This window comes from Entelurus aequoreus, unplaced genomic scaffold (assembly GCF_033978785.1).
Source record: "Entelurus aequoreus isolate RoL-2023_Sb unplaced genomic scaffold, RoL_Eaeq_v1.1 HiC_scaffold_69, whole genome shotgun sequence".
Taxonomy (NCBI): domain Eukaryota; kingdom Metazoa; phylum Chordata; class Actinopteri; order Syngnathiformes; family Syngnathidae; genus Entelurus; species Entelurus aequoreus.
In genome coordinates this window covers 154423-176865 of record NW_026908001.1, presented here as the reverse complement: position 1 = coordinate 176865, position 22443 = coordinate 154423, and the positions used below count along the sequence as shown (strand labels likewise).

General features: G+C 39.1%; 1 long non-coding RNA gene across 3 annotated transcripts; it reads left to right on the top strand.

The window, feature by feature from the left end:
• Positions 1-13233: 13233 nt before the first annotated feature.
• On the top strand, positions 13234-22212 carry LOC133645430 (uncharacterized). Of its 3 annotated transcripts, none has more exons than XR_009825107.1 (4): positions 13234-13563; positions 13638-13708; positions 19060-19184; positions 21907-22212. It is a non-coding gene; the product is annotated as an uncharacterized LOC133645430 (long non-coding RNA). The 3 variants fall into 3 exon arrangements; XR_009825106.1 differs by having other exon boundaries at positions 13238-13563; positions 13638-13712; XR_009825105.1 differs by having other exon boundaries at positions 13251-13563; positions 13638-13712; positions 22075-22212.
• Positions 22213-22443: the final 231 nt, after the last annotated feature.

The following is a 22443-nucleotide window of genomic DNA, read 5'->3' as shown; positions in this document are numbered from 1 at the left end:
TGCTTCAGCAGCACAATTCTGGTGCTGTAGTTGTAAGAGATGTCTCAAAACGTCATCAGGAGTCCCTACAAAACCTAAAAATGGCATAAATGATTTTTTTGGGAAAACTTTTTTTTTACAAAAAAAAATTTAAAAAACGGTCTTGTTTCAGCAGCACAATTCTGGTGCTGTAGTTGTAGGAGATGTCTCAAAACGTCATCAGGAGTCCCGACTAAACCCGTAAATGTAAGAAAATGTAAGAAAATGCATATTTTACGCGAAACATTTTTTGCTAAAATGTCGTAAGGGGGGACCCTGTCGTAAAAATTCCAAAAAACGGACTTGCTTCAGCAGCACAATTCTGGTGCTGTAGTTGTAGGAGATGTCTCAAAAGGTCATCAGGAGTCCCGACTAAACCCGTAAATGTAAGAAAATGTAAAAAAAATGCATATTTTACAAAAAACATTTTTTGCTAAAATGTCGTAAAAACTCCAAAAAAACGGACTTGCTTCAGCAGCACAATTCTGGTGCTGTAGTTGTAGGAGAAGTCTCAAAACATCATCAGGAGTCCCGAATAAACCCGTAAATGTAAGAAAATGTAAAAAAATGCATATTTTACGAAAACCATTTTTTGCTAAAATGTCGTAAAAATTCAAAAAAACGGACTTGGTTCAGCAGCACAATTATGGTGCTGTTGTTGTAAGAGATGTCTCAAAACATCATCAGGAGTCCCTACAAATCCTAAAAATGGCATGAAATGCTTTTTTTTTGGAAAACTTTTTTTCACAAAAAAAAATTCAAAAAACAGACTTGCTTCATCAGCACAATTCTGGTGCTGTAGTTGTAGGAGATGTCTCAAAACGTCATCAGGAGTCCCGACTAAACCCGTAAATGTAAGAAAATGCATATTTTACGAAAAACATTTTTTGCTAAAATGTCGTAAGGGGGGACCCTGTCGTAAAAATTCCAAAAAACGGACTTGCTTCAGCAGCACAATTCTGGTGCTGTAGTTGTAGGAGATGTCTCAAAACGTCATCAGGAGTCCCTACAAAACCTAAAAATGGCATAAATGCTTTTTTTGGGAAAACTTTTTTTTTACAAAAAAAATTTTAAAAAACGGTCTTGTTTCAGCAGCACAATTCTGGTGCTGTAGTTGTAGGAGATGTCTCAAAACGTCATCAGGAGTCCCGACTAAACCCGTAAATGTAAGAAAATGTAAGAAAATGCATTTTTTACGCGAAACATTTTTTACTAAAATGTCGTAAGGGGGGACCCTGTCGTAAAAACTCAAAAAAACGGACTTGCTTCAGCAGCACAATTCTGGTGCTGTAGTTGTAGGAGATGTCTCAAAAGGTCATCAGGAGTCCCTACAAAACCTAAAAATGGCATGAAATGCTTTTTCTTGGAAAACTTTTTTTCACAAAAAAAAAATTCAAAAACAGACTTGCTTCAGCAGCCCAATTATGGTGCTGTAGTTGTAGGAGATGTCTCAAAACGTCATCAGGAGTCCCGACTAAACCCGTAAATGTAAGAAAATGTAAGAAAATGCATATTTTACGAAAAACATTTTTTGCTAAAATGTCGTAAGGGGGGACCCTGTCGTAAAAACTCCAAAAAACGGACTTGCTTCAGCAGCACAATTCTGGTGCTGTAGTTGTAGGAGATGTCTCAAAACGTCATCAGGAGTCCCGACTAAACCCGTAAATGTAAGAAATTGTAAGAAAATGCATATTTTACGAAAAACATTTTTTGCTAAAATGTCGTAAGGGGGGACCCTGTCGTAAAAATTCCAAAAAACGGACTTGCTTCAGCAGCACAATTCTGGTGCTGTAGTTGTAGGAGAAGTCTCAAAACGTCATCAGGAGTCCCGACTAAACCCGTAAATGTAAGAAAATGTAAAAAAATGCATATTTTACAAAAAACATTTTTTGCTAAAATGTCGTAAGGGGGGACCCTGTCGTAAAAACTCCAAAAAACGGACTTGCTTCAGCAGCACAATTCTGGTGCTGTAGTTGTAGGAGATGTCTCAAAAGGTCATCAGGAGTCCCTACAAAACCTAAAAATGGCATGAAATGCTTTTTTTTGGAAAACTTTTTTTCACAAAAAAAAATTCAAAAAACAGACTTGCTTCAGCAGCCCAATTCTGGTGCTGTAGTTGTAGGAGATGTCTCAAAACGTCATCAGGAGTCCCTACAAAACCTAAAAATGGCATAAATGCTTTTTTTGTGAAAACTTTTTTTTTACAAAATTTTTTTTAAAAACGGTCTTGTTTCAGCAGCACAATTCTGGTGCTGTAGTTGTAGGAGATGTCTCAAAACGTCATCAGGAGTCCCGACTAAACCCGTAAATGTAAGAAAATGTAAGAAAATGCATTTTTTACGCGAAACATTTTTTGCTAAAATGTCGTAAGGGGGGACCCTGTCGTAAAAATTCAAAAAAACGGACTTGCTTCAGCAGTACAATTCTGGTGCTGTAGTTGTAGGAGATGTCTCAAAACGTCATCAGGAGTCCCTACAAAACCTAAAAATGGCATGAAATGCTTTTTTTTGGAAAACTTTTTTTCACAAAAAATTTTTCAAAAAACAGACTTGCTTCAGCAGCACAATTCTGGTGCTGTAGTTGTAGGAGATGTCTCAAAACGTCATCAGGAGTCCCGACTAAACCCGTAAATATAAGAAAATGTAAGAAAATGCATTTTTTACGCGAAACATTTTTTGCTAAAATGTCGTAAAAATTCAAAAAAACGGACTTGCTTCAGCAGCACAATTCTGGTGCTGTTGTTGTAGGGGATGTCTCAAAACGTCATCAGGAGTCCCTACAAAACCTAAAAATGGCATGAAATGCTTTTTTTTGGAAAACTTTTTTTCACAAAAAAAAATTCAAAAAACAGACTTGCTTCAGCAGCCCAATTCTGGTGCTGTAGTTGTAGGAGATGTCTCAAAACGTCATCAGGAGTCCCGACTAAACCCGTAAATGTAAGAAAATGTAAAAAAAATGCATATTTTACAAAAAACATTTTTTGCTAAAATGTCGTAAGGGGGGACCCTGTCGTAAAAACTCCAAAAAACGGACTTGCTTCAGCAGCACAATTCTGGTGCTGTAGTTGTAGGAGATGTCTCAAAACGTCATCAGGAGTCCCTACAAAACCTAAAAATGGCATGAAATGCTTTTTTTTGTGAAAACTTTTTTTTTACAAAATTTTTTTTAAAAACGGTCTTGTTTCAGCAGCACAATTCTGGTGCTGTAGTTGTAGGAGATGTCTCAAAACGTCATCAGGAGTCCCGACTAAACCCGTAAATGTAAGAAAATGTAAGAAAATGCATTTTTTACGCGAAACATTTTTTGCTAAAATGTCGTAAGGGGGGACCCTGTCGTAAAAATTCAAAAAAACGGACTTGCTTCAGCAGCACAATTCTGGTGCTGTAGTTGTAGGAGATGTCTCAAAACGTCATCAGGAGTCCCTACAAAACCTAAAAATGGCATGAAATGCTTTTTTTTGGAAAACTTTTTTTCACAAAAATTTTTTCAAAAAACAGACTTGCTTCAGCAGCACAATTCTGGTGCTGTAGTTGTAGGAGATGTCTCAAAACGTCATCAGGAGTCCCGACTAAACCCGTAAATGTAAGAAAATGTAAGAAAATGCATTTTTTACGCGAAACATTTTTTGCTAAAATGTCGTAAGGGGGGACCCTGTCGTAAAAATTCCAAAAAACGGACTTGCTTCAGCAGCACAATTCTGGTGCTGTAGTTGTAGGAGATGTCTCAAAACGTCATCAGGAGTCCCTACAAAACCTAAAAATGGCATAAATGCTTTTTTTGGGAAAACTTTTTTTTTACAAAAAAAAATTTAAAAAACGGTCTTGTTTCAGCAGCACAATTCTGGTGCTGTAGTTGTAGGAGATGTCTCAAAACGTCATCAGGAGTCCCGACTAAACCCGTAAATGTAAGAAAATGTAAAAAAATGCATATTTTACAAAAAACATTTTTTGCTAAAATGTCGTAAGGGGGGACCCTGTCGTAAAAACTCAAAAAAACGGACTTGCTTCAGCAGCACAATTCTGGTGCTGTATTGTAGGAGATGTCTCAAAAGGTCATCAGGAGTCCCTACAAAACCTAAAAATGGCATGAAATGCTTTTTTTTGGAAAACTTTTTTTCACAAAAAAAAATTCAAAAAACAGACTTGCTTCAGCAGCCCAATTCTGGTGCTGTAGTTGTAGGAGATGTCTCAAAACGTCATCAGGAGTCCCTACAAAACCTAAAAATGGCATGAAATGCTTTTTTTTGGAAAACTTTTTTTCACAAAAAAAATTCAAAAAACAGACTTGCTTCAGCAGCACAATTCTGGTGCTGTAGTTGTAAGAGATGTCTCAAAACGTCATCAGGAGTCCCTACAAAACCTAAAAATGGCATAAATGATTTTTTTGGGAAAACTTTTTTTTTACAAAAAAAAATTTAAAAAACGGTCTTGTTTCAGCAGCACAATTCTGGTGCTGTAGTTGTAGGAGATGTCTCAAAACGTCATCAGGAGTCCCGACTAAACCCGTAAATGTAAGAAAATGTAAGAAAATGCATATTTTACGCGAAACATTTTTTGCTAAAATGTCGTAAGGGGGGACCCTGTCGTAAAAATTCCAAAAAACGGACTTGCTTCAGCAGCACAATTCTGGTGCTGTAGTTGTAGGAGATGTCTCAAAAGGTCATCAGGAGTCCCGACTAAACCCGTAAATGTAAGAAAATGTAAAAAAAATGCATATTTTACAAAAAACATTTTTTGCTAAAATGTCGTAAAAACTCCAAAAAAACGGACTTGCTTCAGCAGCACAATTCTGGTGCTGTAGTTGTAGGAGAAGTCTCAAAACATCATCAGGAGTCCCGAATAAACCCGTAAATGTAAAAAAATGCATATTTTACGAAAACCATTTTTTGCTAAAATGTCGTAAAAATTCAAAAAAACGGACTTGGTTCAGCAGCACAATTATGGTGCTGTTGTTGTAAGAGATGTCTCAAAACATCATCAGGAGTCCCTACAAATCCTAAAAATGGCATGAAATGCTTTTTTTTGGAAAACTTTTTTTCACAAAAAAAAATTCAAAAAACAGACTTGCTTCATCAGCACAATTCTGGTGCTGTAGTTGTAGGAGATGTCTCAAAACGTCATCAGGAGTCCCGACTAAACCCGTAAATGTAAGAAAATGCATATTTTACGAAAAACATTTTTTGCTAAAATGTCGTAAGGGGGGACCCTGTCGTAAAAATTCCAAAAAACGGACTTGCTTCAGCAGCACAATTCTGGTGCTGTAGTTGTAGGAGATGTCTCAAAACGTCATCAGGAGTCCCGACAAAACCTAAAAATGGCATAAAATGCTTTTTTTGGGAAAACTTTTTTTTTACAAAAAAATTTTTAAAAAACGGTCTTGTTTCAGCAGCACAATTCTGGTGCTGTAGTTGTAGGAGATGTCTCAAAACGTCATCAGGAGTCCCGAATAAACCCGTAAATGTAAGAAAATGTAAGAAAATGCATTTTTTACGCAAAACATTTTTTGCTAAAATGTTGTAAGGAGGGACCCTGTCGTAAAAATTCCAAAAAACGGACTTGCTTCAGCAGCACAATTCTGGTGCTGTAGTTGTAGGAGATGTCTCAAAACGTCATCAGGAGTCCCTACAAAACCTAAAAATGGCATAAAATGCTTTTTTTGGGAAAACTTTTTTTTTACAAAATTTTTTTTTAAAAACGGTCTTGTTTCAGCAGCACAATTCTGGTGCTGTAGTTGTAGGAGATGTCTCAAAACGTCATCAGGAGTCCCGACTAAACCCGTAAATGTAAGAAAATGTAAAAAAAATGCATATTTTACGAAAAACATTTTTTGCTAAAATGTCGTAAGGGGGGACCCTGTCGTAAAAATTCCAAAAAACGGACTTGCTTCAGCAGCACAATTCTGGTGCTGTAGTTGTAAGAGATGTCTCAAAACGTCATCAGGAGTCCCGACTAAACCCGTAAATGTAAGAAAATGTAAAAAAAAATGCATATTTTACGAAAAACATTTTTTGCTAAAATGTCGTAAGGGGGGACCCTGTCGTAAAAATTCCAAAAAACGGACTTGCTTCAGCAGCACAATTCTGGTGCTGTAGTTGTAGGAGATGTCTCAAAACGTCATCAGGAGTCCCTACAAAACCTAAAAATGGCATCTCCTGTTCCCACAGTACCTCCGTGTCTCCGCAGTGAGCCGTGCGCCTCACCTGCCGATCTTCCCCCTGGACTCTGACTGCCTTCCTCGACCCCCGCACTCGGACCTGGACTTCTGGACGCCTCTCTCCTGCCCCCACGGACCTCGCTCGGATCACGAACCTCTTTTGCTTCGCCCCTCTGGACTTGTTTGCTGCCACAACCAACACACACTTACAATAACCTCTGGTAACTTATATTTGGTTAACTTCTACACATAGCCCTGCATCCACACACATAGTAGCATACACACCCTACGTAATCATCAAGCTCAAATAAAACCAGTTGAGCTAGACCTCCTGCTGTCGTACCGTCTCCTTCCCCCTTCGTCTTACGTAACAGTACCGGTACCAAAATGTATTTTGATACTTTTCTAAAAAAAGGGTACCACAAAAAAATTGCATTATTAGCTTTATTTGAACAAAACATCTTAGTGTACATGAAACATATGTTTATTATTGTCATTTAGTCCTCAAATAAAAAAGTGAACATACTAGACAACTTGTCTTTTAATAATAAGTAAACAAACAAAGACTCCTAATTAGTCTGCTGACGTATGCATTAACATATTGTGTCATTTATCCACCTATTATTTTGTACACATTATGAGGGACAAACTGCAAAAATTGATTATTAATCTACTTGTTCATTTGCTGTTAAAATCTGCTTATTTTCTGTTTCAACATTTTCTATCTACACTTTTGTTCAAATGTAATAATCACTTATTCTTCTCTTCTTTGATACTTTACATTAGTTTTGGATGATACCACACATTTAGGTATCGATCTGATACCAAGTAGTTACAGGATCATACATTAGTCATTTTCAAAGTCCTCATGTGTCCAGGGACGTATTTACTGACTTTATAAACCTAATATACATTTTAAAAAAAGGAAAAAAGATTTTGTGACGATAAAAAATATCGATGTAATCATAGTAGTATCGACTAGATACGCTCTTGTACTTGGTATCATTACAGTAGATGTCAGGTGTAGATCCACCCATGGCATTTGTTTACATTGTGATGGCGGTGAGATATTGTATCCTCCTACGGTGTGTAGTGAAGCATGTTTAGGTATTCCTCATCCTCCAGTGATAATGCTACTTGTAAAAAACTTACTTTATTTGTCGCCATGGAGGCCAGGATTAGTGATTTAGAAGTAGCTGAAACACTGTGGATGTGTGTTAGCTGCGAGCTAGTTAGCCATGTCTTAAAGCAGCTCTTCCTGAGGGTGTTTCAGTGTTATAACTTCACCTTTATCTTTACTTTTTACACCAAAATGCGTCCATTCTCCCTTTTCTGTCTACACACTGTGTCTGCTTGTAAGTACTCTGTGTGTGTGTGCTGCCCAACAGCAGTAAAACCAGCAATGTCATGATTGACTATTTGCTTGATCAGTAACTTAACAAAGCTCCAAAGTTTTGGTTCACCTCCATCGTAGTTCACTAAGACGGGTCCTCGATTATATTTGTCATTAGGGCCTGGAATCTATCTCTGCAAGACCTGGGGTAGCTGAGTGGTTAACACTGTTGGCCACCAAGCAAGGGGTACTGGGTTCAAATCCCAGTAGGGAGTTAGTGTTTTGTTTCACTATCATTGTGATTTTGTGAGACAGGTTCTCAATTAAATATGTCATTGGGGCCCGAAATCTAGCTTCAAGAAGACCAAGAATAGCTTAGTGGTCAAAGCAGCTAGTGCCCAATCAAATGGGACTGGGTTCAAATCCCAGTCAGATCGTTTGGTGACTAGGAAAAATCCAGTCAGAGAAATTACTCTTTTATATCATAGTTTACTGAGACAGGTTCTCAACTAAATATGTCATTGGGGACGGAAATCTCCTTTCAAGAAGACCACAGATAGCTGAATGGTTAAAGCAGCTAGCTCCCAATCAAAGGGTTCTGGGTTCAAATCCCAGTCAGGTCACTCTGAAGGTAGTAAAGATCTAGTCAGAGGAATAAATCTTTTGTATGATAGTTTAAAGGTTCTCAATTGGATATGTTATTGGGGCCCAAAATCTAGTAACAAAAAGACTAAGGATAGCTGAATGGTTAAACAGCTAGCTCCCAATCATAGGGTTCTGCGTTCAATCCCAGTCAGATCAATGATCTTTGATTTGTGTTTTGTAACATGTATTTAAAACAACAGAGTGCTCCTGTCTTAGAAAGGATTTTTGACCTGCATTTTTCCACAGTACAGTGCTCCCGTCAAACAAGATCTTTGATTAGTGTTCTGTGACAGGAGCACTCCACTGTATTATCCTGAATCAGATGCACCTGTGTGAGGTCGTTAGCTGCATAAAGACACCTGTCCACCCCATACAATCAGTAAGAGCCAAACATTCAGCATGGCTAAGAGCAAAGAGCTGTCCAAAGACACCAGAGACAAAATTGTACAACTCCACAAGGATGGAAAGGGCTACGGAGAAATTGCCAAGCAGCTTGGTGAAAAAAGGTCCACTGTTGGAGCAATCATTAGAAAATGGAAGAAGCTAAACATGACGGTCAATCTCAATGGGAGTGGAGCCCCATGCAAGATATCACCTGGTGGGGTCTCAATGATGCTAAGAAAGGTGAGGAATCAGCCCAGGACTACACGGCAGGACTTGGTCAATGACCTGAAAAGAGCTGGGACCACTGTTTCCATGGTCACTGTTGGTAATAACGTCATGGTTTGAAATCATGCATGGCACGGAAGGTTCCCCTGCTTAAACCAGAACATGTTAAGGCCCGTCTTAAGTTTGCCAATGACCATTTGGATGATCCATAGGAGTCATGGGAGAAAGTGTTGTGGACAGTGTTTTATCACATCTCTATCATAGTTTACAGACACAGGTTCATCATTAAATCTGGTCTTAAGAAAACCCAAGGTAGCTCAGTGGGTAACATCAATACTGTTAACCAAGGGGTACTGGGTTCAAGTTCCACTTACAGTTTTATATCATAGTTTACTGAGACAGGTTCTCAATTAAATGTTTCATTGGGGCCCGAAAACTTTGTTCTAGAAGACCAAAGATAGCTGAAGGGTTAAACAGCTACCTCCCAATCAAAGGGTTCTGGGTTCAATCCCAGTCAGGTCACTCTAAAACTAGTAAATATCGAGTCAGAGCAATTAATCTTTTAAATGAAAGTTTACTGAGACAGTTCTCAATTATATATGTCATTGGGGCCCGGAAATCTGGTAATTGTATGGCCGAGGATAGCTGAATGGTTAAACATCTAGCTCCCAACAAAGGGTTCATGGGTTCAATCCCAGTCCAAGGTCCAAGCAAGGGAGGGGAGTAGCGTTATGTGGGGGTGTATCACCTCCCCCACACAGAGTAAAGTCAAGTGGTAGCTGGTTAGTTAACTTATAGTTAAAAAGGTAAGTATGAGTAATAATAATAACAAATAGTCTATAGTCCAAAAGTCAAAGGTAACCTCGGGGGTTAGCTCCTCCTCCTTGCCGAGGCTAAAGTTGGCTGGGATGGGCGGGAATAGAAAGATAGATAATTAATTAATTGTGAGTGTTGACCAATCAGCTCTCCTGGTCTGACTAATTGCCGTTGAGATAATAAAAAATAAAAAAAACTGCAATTGATACAATAAAAAAATAAAAAAAAATTGGATAATAAAAAAATAAGATTAAAAAAAACATGTCTGTCATGTAATTGCAATTGAGATAATTACAATTGAGTTAATTGAGATAATTAAATGGAGATAATTAATTTTAATTATCTCAATTGAGATAATTAATTATGATAATTAATTGAAATAATTAATTATCATAATTAATTGAAATAATTAATTATCTCAATTGAGATAATTAAAATTAATTATCTCCATTCCAATTATCTCAATTAACTCAATTGTAATTATCTCAATTGCAATTACATGACAGACATGTTTTTTTTAATCTTATTTTTTCATTATCCAATTATTTTATTTTTTTATTGTATCAATTGCAGTTTTTTTTTATTTTTTATTATCTCAACTGCAATTAGTCAGACCAGGAGAGCTGATTGGTCAACACTCACAATTAATTAATTATCTATCTTTCTATTCCCGCCCATCCCAGCCAACTTTAGCCTCGGCAAGGAGGAGGAGCTAACCCCCGAGGTTAGCAATGATTATTTCAATTAGGATAATTAATTGAAATAATTAATTATCATAATTAATTGAAACCCCCGAGGTTAGCAATGATTATTTCAATTAGGATAATTAATTGAAATAATTAATTATCATAATTAATTGAAATAATTAATTATGATAATTAATTATCTCAATTGAGATAATTAAAATTAATTATCTCCATTCCAATTATCTCAATTAACTCAATTGTAATTATCTCAATTGCAATTACATGACAGACATGTTTTTTTTAATCTTATTTTTTCATTATCCAATTATTTTATTTTTTTATTGTATCAATTGCAGTTTTTTTATTTTTTATTATCTCAACTGCAATTAGTCAGACCATGAGAGCTGATTGGTCAACACTCACAATTAATTAATTATCTATCTGCAATTCATACAATAAAAAAATAATAATTGAATAATAAAAAAATTAGATTAATAAAAACATGTCTGTCATGTAATTGAGATAATTGCAATTGACATAATTAATTGAGATAATTACAATTGAGATAATTAATTATCTCAATTAAGACAATTAATTATCTCCAATTATCTCAATTGAGATAATTAAGATAATTGAGATAATTAATTATCTCAATTAAGATAATTAATCATCTCAATTATCTTAATTACCCTGGTGTTGTGGTTATGGCGGTCATTTACGTTATGGAAGTAGTTTGACATGTACTTCGGTTTCAGGGAGGTGTAGCGGATTTTATAGACTAGGCTCAGTGCAAGTTGTTTTACTCTGTCCTCCACCTTGAGCCAGCCCACTTTGGAGAAGTGGGTAGGAGTGAGGCGGGATCTGGGGTGGAGGTCTAGAAGTAATCTGACTAACTTGTTCTGGGATGTTTGGAGTTTAGATTTGAGGGTTTTAGAGGTGCTAGGGTACCAGGAGGTGCATGCGTAATCAAAAAAGGGTTGAACGAGAGTTCCCACCAGAATCCTCAAGGTGCTTTTGTTGACCAGAGAAGAAATTCTATAGAGAAATCTTGTTCGTTGGTTGACCTTTTTCATTACCTTGGTTGCCATTTTATCACAGGAAAGATTAGCCTCTAGAATGGAACCTAGGTAGGTGACCTCATCTTTCCTGGTGAGAACAACGTCACCCACTTTTATAGTGAAGTCATTGACTTTCTTAAGGTTGATGTGGGACCCAAACAGGATGGATTCCGTTTTACCCAAGTGTATGGATAGCTTGTTGTCAGCGAGCCAGGTGCAAGTTCTACAGAGTTCAGCACTGAGGATTTTCTCCACCTGTGACTTGTCCTTGCCGGATACCAGCAAGGCAGAGTCATCCGCAAACAAAAACAATTCACAGTCGCATGCCGATGACAAGTCGTTTATGTATACCAGGAACAGTAAAGGCCCTAATATATTGCCTTGGGGGACTCCACAGCTCACTGAGAGGGGGGGGGACACGGTGCCGTTCACCTCTACCACCTGTTTCCTCCCCTCCAAGTAAGATTGCATCCAGCTCCATGACGTTTTGTTAAATCCGATTGCTCTGAGCTTATCCAACAGTATCTGTTAGTCTGTCTCTACCCCCCTCGGTGAAGCGACATCCGGTGGTCCATGTATCCCAGAGTAAGCCTGTCTCCAGTTCTCCACTCTCTTCCCCTGACCCCCCTCCTAGAATTCTGGATAACGGTGACCCAGTTTGGACCGTCAAGGAGATCCTTGGGGTCCGTCGGCAAGGTAGGGGCCTGGTATTTTTGGTACATTGGGAGGGTTATGGTCCAGAGGATAGATCCTGGGTGTCGGCCTCCTACCTTGCTGACCCCACCCTTCTGGAGGACTTCCATCAGGTCAACCCTGGAGCTCTCCGGCGCTCGTCGAGAGCCTCGCATAAGAGGGGGGGCACTGTTACGGCGCTCGCGCAGTCTGCTTCTCCCTCCTCGGCAGGAGCTCCTCGAAGCTACGCTGCAAGCACCGCAGGACACGCCCCCGCACGCGCCACGCAGACCGCGGCCACGCGCCTCCACAGCCGGCGGCAATCATCAATCAACGCACCTGGTCTTGACGAGAAGCAGCAGCATAAAGGCTCACTCCACTGACTACTCCACGCCGGAACAAAGCCCTGATTCAGTAAGCTTCACGTCTCTGGCTCCTCACCTGTGTCTCTCTCTTTTGCTCGCTTTGTCTCCCTCGTGCCTAGTCCTTATTTGTCCTTGTCATCTCCTGTTCCCACAGTACCTCCGTGTCTCCGCAGTGAGCCGTGCGCCTCACCTGCCGATCTTCCCCCTGGACTCTGACTGCCTTCCTCGACCTCCGCAGTGGATGGAAAGAGTGGATGACTAAGAGTGTATGAATAAGAGTGTATGAATAAGATTATATGAATAACAGTGTATGAATAAGAATGTATGAATAAGAGTGTATGAATAACAGTGTATGAATAAGAGTGTATGAATAAGAGTGTATGAATAAGAGTGTATGACTAAGAGTATATGAATAAGAATGCATGAATAAGAGTATATGAATAACAGTTTATGAATAAGAGTGTATGAATAAGAGTGTATGAATAAGAGTGTATGACTAAGAGTGTATGAATAAGATTTATTCATGTATTTTATTATATAAAAATGGGAGCCATTACCTCCCTGCTTGGCACTCAGTATCAAGGGTTGGAATTGGGGGTTGAATCACCAAAATGATTCCCGGGCGCGGCCACCGCTGCTGCTCACTGCTCCCCTCACCTCCCTGGGGGTGATCAAGGGTGATGGTTCAAATGCAGAGAACAATTTCGCCACACCTAGTGTGTGTGTGTGTGACAATCATTGGCACTTTAACTGAACTTTTAATGATGTTATTCATATTATTCAGATTGAAAAGCTTAAGGGGCCGCATGTGGCCCCCGGACGGTCATTTGCCCAGGTCTGTGCTAAGGTGATCTCTAGAAGTGGTCCACACTCCATGTCAGTAGGTGGCGGTAATGCACACCAGAAGGTTGCTTGCCAACCTGCTATAAAAACAAAAGAAGAAGAAGAAGATCCACACTTCCGGGTGGTGATGACGTCGCGTCGTGACGTCATATTTCAAAATGGCAGAGCCCGCGGAAAGACCCCCTGGAGTCGACTCCATTTCCCAAGAAAAGATGTCAACAGCGCGACTTGTAACAATTATAAGGCCGAGGAGGGTTATTTGAACACACACCATTCAATTATTATAAATGAAAGTCACGTTTTTTTTAACCGCTCCGGTCTCGTCCCAGCGGAAGTGACGCTAGCACGTCATCAGAATACAACAGGTTGCTAACTAACACGCCTCCTATCATGTCAGCGCTGTTATTTGTTCCAATGTCATTCATTCCTTCTCATTTAGATCAACACGACGAGAGAGACATTCTGCCGCTAGACGAAGGTCACCGAGCAGCGACGAAGTTTGCATTTTCGGTAGGTGAGTGTTCAATTGTCCTCCGAGAAAAGTTGCATGAAGTCATTCTATTGCACAGGTGAAAGTCATACACACATAATATGCTGGAAAAGTCCATTCATGTCAGCAATTAACTTCAAATGTCAAACTCATTTGTGATGTTAAAGGGAAAACAGTACTTAACTGTGCTTAAATGTATTTATATTATTCAAATGTGAATTATGCTGTATAATAGACTGTATTTATATTATTGACATGTGAATAATGCTGTATAATCAGTGTTGGGACTAACGCGTTACAAAGTAACTAGTAGTCTAACGCGTTATTTTTTATATTCAGTAACTCAGTTACCGTTACTACATGATGCGTTACTGCGTTATTTTATGTCATTTCTTATGTAGTATCGGCTAAAAACAGAAGATCTGAGTGTGTTTTATTGGAGAGTTGCAGTGTCGTCCTTCTGAATGATTCCCGGGCGCGGCGCCGCTGCTGCCCACTGCTCCCCAAGGGTATGGGTCAAATGCAGAGGACAAATTTCACCACGCCTAGTGTGTGTGTGTGACAATCATTGGTACTTTAACTTTAACTTAACTTAATTCTTCCTGTGTCACAAGAGAAGAGGCGCTGTGTGTGTGTGTGTGTGTGTGTGTGTGGGTGTGTGTCTGTGTGTGGGTGTGGAGAGGTGTGGGGGGTGCGGGGGGGGGGGGGGGGCGTGTCTGTGTTTACTTACAAGACATCATGGTGGAGCTGAAGCCGAGTTTCTTAACATGGAGATATTCTAGACTGACCATGTGTCTTCTTTTGCGGGGCTGTCCGGGCGGAGTTTCTTAAATGCCTCAAATGTCCGGCAGGGTTGCGTATATTTTCAATGTACGTTCAGGGTTAAGATGGGGTTAAAAACAAAACTAATTCGTGCAGCATTCGTGAGGGAGGGACAGAGAGAGCGAGGGAGTGGATTGATTGATTGAGACTTTTATTAATAGATTGCACAGTACAGTACATATTCCGTACAATTGACCACTAAATGGTAACACCCGAATAAGTTTTTCAACTTGTTTAAATCGGGGTCCACATTAATCCATTTATTTCAAACTGTCATTGCTCAAAACATAATATTGAATCAAAATCAATGTTATTATGAATTATTGACCTATCCAAGGTTCCCATTACTTCACATCAAATATTCCACTTTGAAAAATATTTTTGGTGGAAGATTTTGCATATTTTGTGTGTTTGCCATTAAAAACATAGTTTTGTTTGACAAAAAAGGGCGGAAAACAAACAGACAAAAAAACAACATAACTAAAACATTTTGAAATGAGGGATAGATCTGAAGTTGATGTAGACTCCAGAGATTTAAGCGTTAAATATAAAATGTTTGTATGCCCTGGCACACCATTATCATCATTTCATGACCCAAGCAAAACACTTTTTACACTTTTATACTGAAATAAATACACCTACAACTTATTCAATAAAAACATAGAAAAAACTACCAGCAGCGGTAAAGTTTAGATCCATGAAGGAAAGAAGAAAGTGAATGAATGTTTATAACTGAATACATTTACATATGTATACAAATTTGTTTTCTTTCTTTATTATTTTTTTTAATGAATTAAGTAACGTTTATGACAACCTTTTTCCAAAACACAATATATAATGTGAGATATAACAGGATAATGCATACGTTTATCTTTTTTGTTGTCAAAACGCTTACCAAAAAGTGGTACCCCAAAAATTTACTGTAGGACCCCATTTTTATGACTTGATGGGGTCCCTGGGACCCCATTTTGAAAATTCCTAGCGCTGATCAACAGATTGTATTATTCTCCAGTGCAATAACAGTACTTAAATGAAGGCTTAAAGGGCATTAATGGTAGCTTTAAAAAAAGAAGAAGAAAAAAACAAGTAACTAAATAGTTACTTTTCACAATAACGCATTACTTTTTGGTGTAAGTAACTGAGTTAGTAACTGAGTTGCTTTTGAAATAAAGTAACTAGTAACTGTAACTAGTTACTGGTTTTCAGTAACTAACCCAACACTGTGTATAATAGACTGTATTTATATTATTCACAAGTGAATAATGCTGTATAATAGACTGTATTTATATTATTCACATGTAAAAAAATACCTTAGTGTTTATTTTTATTGTGAGCGAACTGTGGTGCTGAATTTCCCCGAGGGATCAATAAAGTGCTTTCTATTCTATTCTATTCTATTCTATTCTATTCTATTCTAAAAACATCAAAATCAATCAATCAATCAATCAATCAATCAATCAGCTTTATTGTCCATTCTTACATGTACAAGACACATAAGAACTGAAATTACATTTTCGGCACAATCCCGCTAAGAGCAGACATACGTTACAGGGAGACAAGACGGGACCGCCAACGGATCAGCCTCACTTAGGCGCTCCTTAAAAAGGTGGGAAAAAGGTGACATTGGGGAAGGGGGGAAGTAAAAAAAAATATCAGTCTGAGGCTGGACCCTCAGGAATGGTCCAGACTGAGTCCGAGGAAAAAAACCTCACATAGCATGGCACACATAAACAAGGTACATTTAATCACAACAACTCGCAACAGAGTCATCCAACAGGACCTTGGAGGCCAGCAGCTGCTGTTGAGCGCTGCTCAGCCCCCACAACCCCGGAGGAATAAAGCAGTGGTGAAGGCGTTGATTTGGGGAGGGGTATGTGCGTGCATGTATGCCCAATTAACTTGGGTGAGATGTTGGATTGTCTTTATGGGCCGAGGCCGGCCCCAAGAGTTCAAGAGTTCAAGAGTCCGACCCAGGTGCTTTTGAAAAAAAGGGAAAGGTCAAAAGCGTCCATCTTTGAGGAGTCCTCGGGGGAGTGTTTTCAAACAGCCTGTTCCTCAAGGCCATTCGAGGGAGTCAAATCGTAGATTAAGATGTTGTTTTTTCTTCGAGCAGTCAAAACAATGACATTCCTGCTCTATATGCTGGCTCTGACAATTCCAATTTATTCTTTCTGTAACATCATCAAGATGGAATCTACCTTGCGATTCAAATCAGCAATCGCTCCAGTCTGTGATCCCACAGCACGACCCAATCCTTCCATTGCGTTGAACAGCCTGTTGGCCCCTTGAGTGGCTGCCATCGTCTTCCGAATTTGACGATACACCAGAGCAATGCCCAGCCCAATCAGCAAATGCCCTGCGATCACAGCTCCAAATAGGTAGATGTCTTCCACGTCCTCGATGGAAAGGACTGAGAGGCACATGATTCTCCAAGTATTCCAGGAATCTCTCACGTACCCCGCAGCAATGGTTCCATCAGGGCAGCCAGGCTCCCCCGAGCCTCTTTTCCTTGTCGAAAAGACTGTGTCAATTGCGTCGAGAGTCCAGTTGATCAAATTCATTTTGATGTTTAGATTTGAGGACAGCTCAAGAAAAGAGGCTTCAAAATAGTTCAGACAAGACAAAAAACAAAGAGAGCAAGCAGGGAAGGAGGGAGCGGAGAAAAATGCGACCGCCCTCACTAGAGGCAAGACAGAAGACATTCATCCATTGCTATTCTTTATATAAAGTAAGACACATGCTGAATAAGAAATATCTGCACATGATTCCTTGAGTAATTCGATTACAAAATACATTCGAGGAATTGTTGCTGCCTCGAGGTGTCGTACATATTTTTTTTTACGGCATTTTGCCTGGTTCACTAAGCAGTAGTCAAAGCTCACGTTTCGCACAGACTGTTTAGGTGTTGCACAGCGTGTTTACGTCACAGATCATCCCCCCCTTGCACTGCACGACACCGCTCTTTTAAGTACGCTCGAGTTTAGAAAACGTTTAAACGGCACCGTATGATAATCATCAAAAACGCACGAGAGACAAGAACTTTGTTTATGCGGTCACAGCACATAGGGCTGTGAGCGCACCTGTTTTTATTAGCACATACACATTTTTAGCTGTGCGTGTCAGCCTTCAATAATGAAAACAGGCGTTTAGGAAATAAGACGATTAGGCCAACCACAATAATTGAGGGCACATCTTAACGTGTATAATTAAACAAAATTATGATTTATTCGATTAATCGATCGGGATATTCGATAGAATACTCGATTACTAAAATATTCGATAGCTGCAGCTGTAGTTATATTATTCTTTTATTTTTCCATATCTAACATACTGTGTTGAACTTTGGGGAAATGTTTATAGAACAAACACAGGCTCAATAATTCAACTTGAAAAAAGGGTCATTAGAATAATACACAAGGCTGGCTACGATGAACCTACCAATCCATTATTCGTAAGTTCTAATGTAGAGGTGTCAAACTCATTTTAGATCGGGGGCCACATGGACAAAAATCTACTCCCAAGTGGGCCGGACTGGTAAAATCAAGGCACGATTACTTAAAAATAAAGACAACTTCAGATTGTTTGTTTTTTTCTTTGTTAAAAATAGAGCAAGCACATTCTGAAAATGTACAAATCATAATGTTGTTGTTTTGTTTTTTTACACTTACATGTTGCGGTTAATAGTATTCTACCTTTATTTGTCGATATGTATACTTTCTGATTAAATGATGTGATAATGTTCATCAGTCAACTCATTGGTGTTCATTTTTAATCTATTAAGATCAAATAATAATATGTTATTTAAATGGAGGCTTCTCACATGATGAGATAACTTCTGGAAATGACTGGCTCATAAGGGTCAAAGGTATAAATGTGTGTGTCCAAGTTAAAGGAAAAGGCAGGCTGTCTTCTTCTAATGGATTTATTACAATCTTTACAAGCTGGGTAACGTTTGCTGTGGTCTGGAACAACATGGCGCACAAACAACTATCAGAAATGCAGCCAATATTACGTACAGATAATGTGTCATGAGACATGCAAATATAAATGAAATGCACAGAGGACATAAGTAAAGGAAATGAAATGAGCTCAAATATTCCTACAAACGAGTCATAATGATGCAATATGTACATACAGCTAGCTTAAATAGCATGTTAGCATTGATTAGCTTGCAGTCATGCTCTGACCAAATATGCCTGATTAGCACTCCAACAAGTCAATAACATCAACAAAGCTCACTTTTTGTGCATTCGCGCACAGCGTAGAACGTTTGGTGGACAAAATGAGACAAAGAAGTGGCATAAAACATGTCTTTCTGTGGCAGCGTCGGAGAAAGTTGTACATGTAAACAAACAATGAGTTCAAGGATCGCTGAAATTAGTAGGACAAAACAGTGCTTGCTAAATACTCTCATCAGTGAAGCATGTTTAACATAAACAGTGGGACTTCTAACAATTAGGAAGGTTTGTGTCATGTTTGTTCTGCTACAGAAAATATATTCCAATAAAAATGTTCTTCATCTTTTTCCATTTTCACACATCTCTGAAAGAGGTCCAGGGAGCCACGAGGGCGGTGCTAAAGAGACGCGGGTTGCTGACCCCCGGCCTACACCCTAGACTGGCCGCCAGTTCATCACAGGACACATGAACAAGCCTTCGCCCTCAAATCAGAGAAGTATTCATTTACTCTAACATGATTTTTATTCAGTTCAATGCATTTATTGTCATTGTCATAGTGAATAACACACACACTGCATAGTAACCATGTATCAAAAATGCGTTAGGTGGTGCAATCCTGACCCATGAAACGCGTAAACACAAAGGGTGCCACGAACGATGCACAAAATTCACAGTCTGGTATGGATCGGTACTTGAGCGGCGCCGTTCGATACATTTTTTCAATACCCAAAAGAGGGAAATGTTCATGCCTTTTTTTTAACTTGTAGTTTATTGAAATTGTCGTTGTCCACGACAGAAAACGGTCGGCAAGGCGAGTTTATTTACAGAGCACAGTTCGTACTACAGGCAGGCCAGTCTAGTACCCGCACTCTTTTACTACGAAGCCACGCTGTTGTAACACGTGCAGAATGTGGCTCGGCGATATCTTACTGAAATAAGCAGGGGCGGCCATGAAAAAGACGTCGCTTGGATGGCAACTTTTGTTGCTCCAAAACCTGTATGTACCTTTCAGCATTAATGGTGCCTTCACAAACGTGTAAGTTACCCACTAATACACCCCATATCATCAATCTTTATTGCAGACCTTAAGATCCATTTAAACATATAAAAACAGAATATAATACATTAAAAAACAAAACAATAAAAATATACATTAAAAACAAAACAAAACAAGTTTTCCATACAATTACAGACGCTGGGTTTTCAACTTTGCGCCTAGAACAATCCGGATGGTACTTTTCCTCTTTGGACCGGAGGACACGACGTCCACAGTTTCCAAAAACAATTTGAAATGTGGACTTGTCAGACCACAGAACACTTTTCCAGTTTGCATCAGTACATCTTCGATGAGCTCGGGGCCGAGCGAAGCCGGCGGCGTTTCTGGGTGTTGTTGATAAATAGCATTCGCTTTGCATTGTAGAGTTTTAACTTGCACTTACAGATGTAGCGACCAACTGTAGTTACTGACAGTGGTTTTCTGAAGTGTTCCTGAGTCCATGTGGTGATATCCTTTACACACTGATGTCGCTTTTTGATGCAGTACCAACACAAATACAACTTTGAAACTACGTGCTTTCTGAGAAGATTACCGTAGTAACTAGTATATCATGCAAAAGCGCAGATTCCAACCAATCAGTCCATCTTAGATGAGCTCAGGCCGAGCGAAGCCAGCGGCGTTTCTGGGTGTTGTTGCATTTATCAACAACACCCAGAAACGCAGAGTTTTGAGGACGAAAATGAATTGATACCATTTTAGAATAAGGCTGTAACATAGCAAAATGTGGCAAAAAATGAAGCGCTGTGAATACTTTCCGGATGCAGTGTACAGTATAAAGGGCAGATCAATAGAAGTGATAATTAGACGTTGCAGTTCATGGGTGGGATGTGAGAGAGGGTCACTGCCTGAGGATACAGACGAGCTGTTGGCAAGTTGTCCTGGCACGTATAGACCTGTTCCTTCTACCTGAGGGCCGCAGGTGAGGAGCAGGGTGTTGTTGGTCACGCAGGATGCTGTGCACTCGCCTCAGACAGCAGGTAGTGTAGACTGTGCCCATCTCTGGAAGACTTGATTTTTTTTCAGCTGTTTTAATCACCGATTAGAGAGTCTGCTGTCATGGCACACTTATAAAAGCTCTCTCTTACACTAGGAAGCGAGTCATTCATTGCGCTTTACCTGACACATGAAACGTGACAAATACGATCGCTGAGATGAAAACGGATCAGGCCCGTGAACAGGTTCTATCCGGATGAATTTGCTAAGTATACAAATGAGCTGAAATTTTTCTATGAAAGAAACTGCTGTTTTAATGTGTCCACTAGATGTGGCAATGGCAATTCTTTGTATCTTTGTAGATGATGCTACATACAGTATGTACAAAAAAAATAAAACACATGATGTTAGTGCAACAGTCGAAGAAAATTAGCAAACTACATAAATAACATCCTGTAATTTGATTTGATATTTTTTTTTTAATCTTGTTAGATTGAAAATGAACACCAATGAGTTGACTGATGAACATTATCACGTCATTTATTCAGAAAGTATAAATAACGACAATTAAAGGTAGAACACTATTAACTGCAACATGTAAGTGTAAAAAAACAACACGATTTGTTTATTTTTGAGAAATTCTATTTTTAAACAAAGAAAACAATCTGAAGTTGTCTTTATTTTTAAGTTATCGTGCCGTGATTTTACCAGTCCGGCCCACTTGGGAGTAGATTTTTCTCAATGTGGCCCCCGATCTAAAATGAGTTTGACACCTCTGGCCTAGATAAATTGGTAAACATCCTCACAAATATTGATATAAAGCATTACCGTATTTCCGGACCATAGGGCACACCGGATTATAAGGAGCACTGCCGATGAATGGTCTATTTTTGATCTTTTTTTCATATATAAGGCGCACCGGATTATAAGGCGCATTAAAGGAGTCATAATATATATATTTTTTTCTAAATTTAAAAGACTTCCTTGGGTCTACATAACATGTAATGGTGGTTCTTTGCTCAAAATGTTGCATAGATGATGTTTTACACATCATCTTCAAGCCGCTTCCGGGTGCGCCGTTTTGTGGGCGGTCTTATTTACGTGGCTCACCTTCGGCAGCGTCTTCTCCCCGTCATCTTTGTTGTGAAGTGTCAAAAGATGGAGCTAACTGTTTTAATGACATTCAGACTTTACTTCAGTCAATAACGGAGCAGCATTCCTCATCCAGAAACAACAACACCAGAAATGTGTCCCGTGAAAAACCGTCCGACCAGAACTCTAATAACTAAAGTTCCTTGGGTGAATAATGGTAACTCACTACACCGGTATGTTTTAGGGCTTTCATGGCGAGTTTACTGACTGAAATAAGTAATAACTTTACACTGCTTTTTATTAGAAATGGCAACAGCAGAGGATGGATGTCCCATAACAAGAAGGTGGAGAAAAAGAAGAAGCTTATCGACTACGGTGTCGGCACGGACTACAAAGGCGGACCTGCACAAATTTTCAGGTACCAGAAGGTAAGAAAAGTTTCTTTTGCATAATATTGCGAAACAAAACACCAGAAAATATGTCCTTACCTTATACACACACCATAATAATACTCCTATGTTGAAGCACAGTAAATCCATCAAGCGGTGCAGTTTCATAGCTGACCAAAGTCCTACTAAAACATTTTGATAGATTTTTGAGCGCCGTGTGTAATGTTCTATATTTTCAATGGAGCATATACAATGTTGGGTGTTGTTTACTTGAGTCATATTGC